The sequence below is a fragment of the Fundulus heteroclitus genome, chromosome 5, assembly GCF_011125445.2.
Source record: "Fundulus heteroclitus isolate FHET01 chromosome 5, MU-UCD_Fhet_4.1, whole genome shotgun sequence".
NCBI lineage: Eukaryota > Metazoa > Chordata > Actinopteri > Cyprinodontiformes > Fundulidae > Fundulus > Fundulus heteroclitus.
In genome coordinates this window covers 24,286,803-24,289,984 of record NC_046365.1, presented here as the reverse complement: position 1 = coordinate 24,289,984, position 3,182 = coordinate 24,286,803, and positions in this window count along the sequence as shown.

The following is a 3,182-nucleotide window of genomic DNA, read 5'->3' as shown; positions in this document are numbered from 1 at the left end:
CTATATTAGTCGCTGATACGAGATGAAGGTAGTTGGCCGTGTTTCACCAGCTGCTCGGGAGAAACACACAGCTTATGTTGATCTACTTACAAACACCTGCAGCCTCACTGGGTGGGTGGTAGCTTCAAGTGCTTCTGCATCACCAGAGAATCCAGTTTTCTGTTTTCTTGATGTGTCAGGATGTTTCTTCGCATCTATTCGTTGTACGTGTACTAAAACGAGTGTTTAGCAGCAGCTTGTCTGACAATTCGTCTACAAGTTTACTCCAGCATGCAGTGGTGAGAAAAGGTGTCTTCCTCATCGCACATTTTCCCCTGTTCTTGTTTCTATGACATGCTTACAGTTTTCAGTGTGTCAGACGTGTTTTGATATTAGACGAGGAAAACCTGAGTAAATCTGAAATACAGATGAAAGCATTCATGAAAGTGGAAAAAGCTAATTGCCCCCAGAGGCTGACAACTGGTTAGGCAACAATTGTCATCGCTATGAAGGGACTCTGTCCTGCCTTTATTTGGAGATATGTTGTTTATTTTCAGGCACATTAGAGGGTTCCTCATTGTGTATGGTTTGTTACAGACTCAATACTCTGACTTTGTAAAGGCTGCTGTAAAATCTTTATTTTTTTTTAACCATTCAGAGGTGGACATGTTGCCATGTTTTGGATCATCGCTTTGCTGCACAACCAAAGCGGGCTGGAGCTTGTGGTTGTAAAACATGGCCGAGCATTCTCCTTCGGGATTTTTAGCTGGATTCACGGTTTCGACAATTAGGACATGTTGACCAGGTCCTAAAGGAGAAAAGGAGTTCCACACCATCACACAACCACCACCGCGTATGACCGTCAATGAGATGCTCTTTTCTGCAATGTGGTGATTTACAAAATCTTACGACCAGGATGTTAAACCTTTGTCCTGTCTGTGCACAGAATGATCATCATCAAAGCTCGCAGTAGTTTACTTTTTTCTCCAGTTCTGGATAAATTATCTCACTTTGGTTCTTAGGAACACAAAGCCATAGAAATATCTTGGATTTATGTCTGAACTTTGACTAGGCCATTCTAACTTACAAATATGCTTTGATGCAAATCATGCTATTGAAGCTCTGGGTGTATGCGTAAGGCTGCTGTTCTGCTGGAAGATGAAACTTCAACCCAGTCTTAAAGGGGACATAGGCTATGATGCAAAACACACTTTGTTAGCCCTTAAATACATTGTGCTGTGTATTTGGAGCGCAGAAAATCAGAATTTGTTTTTTCCAGGAGCTGCAAAAATACTGGTATATTCTTTTTGGATCATGTTTTTCAAGCCATTCAGTTTGCTCTATTATGTTTTTTGAACTATTACATCACAATATTTGGTTCAGAGTTGCTAAACAAGGCCATGGACTTCCAGCTTACATATTTGAAAATCCACCATTTTTATTTCTCGGAGCAATTTCGTAGTCCAAGCTGAAGAATGCTGAAGCTGCAAGTGGATAAGTCAAAATGTTCAATTGTCAGGTGTATCAATTAACGGATTAAAATCACTTGTCGTTGTAAACAAACTTCGATCTTTTTAATTAGTTTTGGCTGGATAAGTAAAACCAAGAAGACAAATAATCTCTACATAGCCAGTAGCTGTAGAAAACTCAACTCCTGTCAGATTGCTCTATAATTCAACATTGCCTGAATGATCTGTGTGCTGCGGGTAAAAATAGATAATCAGGTCTTTATCTTCATACATGTGGTGGAACAGGTGTGGCGTTTGAGCAAGAGCGGCAACATTCGAGTGCTTCCTCTAAGTTGGAAATCGTGAGAGGGGACAAGGTCGCTCCTGAGAGCTGAACGGTCCAGAAGCAGGTCGTAAACTGGAGGTCCCAAGGATTAAAAACAATGCCAAAAATTCACGTTTGGAGGTGATGGAGAAGGCTTGTGCAATGGATTGATCGAGACCGGCCTTTGTGAGCTATTCCAGTCTGCTATCATTTCTTTTCCAGTTCCTGCATATACAATATATGAATCAGATTACATGAAGCACAACAGAGAAAGAAATGTTAAGGTGTGCAGGCATGCAGTAAACCCATCGACACACACACGGTCTGCGGAGATGTGCCCCCCGATACTCATGTTTGTTATCAGAGCTTGTGTTGGGGAAAGGGTTTAGTCGCAGGGCCAGAGGTCGGGGCACTGGGATTTCATGGCTAACAGAGCTCGGGCCACTTGTGAGAGAGCGTGGCCTTGCAGAGGTGCAAAAACAAAGAGATCCCCGAATGGAAACCCTGGACAAACAGAGAGGAATAACAAGTGACAACATCAGAGGGAAACATGAAATAGACCGCTCTGTCTGCCAGTGAGTTGGGGGGGGGGGGGGGAAATCCTGAAATACAACAAAACAAGAAACCAGGAAAAAAAAAGAAGAAGAAGAAGAAAAGCACAAAAAGTTGTAAAAATGTAAATATTATTTACTGTTCTTATTTCCTTGTCCCCGCTCTTTTCTGGATTTGCATCCTTGAGTCCCTCATTTGTCTTGGCTGGTAAAAACAATTTAATATTAGAATAAATTACAAATGGAAGACTGTTGCCTGGGATAGATTTTTCTTGCGGGAACTTCAGACTCCGCCAACATTAATGTCTCCTGCCACCGTAGGAGGCATAAATCTAGTTTTTTTTTTCCTCTCCTCTCCCTTCCTTTTTGCCTTGAATCATATAAGGATATTGAATTACTCCCCTGCTCCGTGCACATAGAGGCATTGTGCATTACATTGACTGATAAGCTGTCACCGGCAGTTTAACTTAGAGACATTCAAAGAGTAATACACCAGTTGAGGATAAACTAACCCCGGTCCCCTCAGACTAAGCTATGACGCTGTCACTGTGAAAAATACGGCGGGGGCATTTCATATAACATGCAGCATCTGGCATCTGAAAATGGAGGAAAACACCTCTGAACAATGCGTGGTTTATGGTTGTTTTCATGCCGGCTGACAGTTTTACCCTTGAAAAGGCCCGGACCAGGAGGCTGAACTGGCTGATATACTCGCGCCAGTGTGCTCTAGCTTTTTTTTTTTTTTTTTTTTAATGGCAAAATCAACTAAAAACAATACAACAATCCTACTTAAAAACATCATCACTGGTTTTATGTTGGGGCCTGTGCGTGACACCCCTCCCATTTTTTTTTTTTTTTTTTTTTTTTTTTTTTTTACAA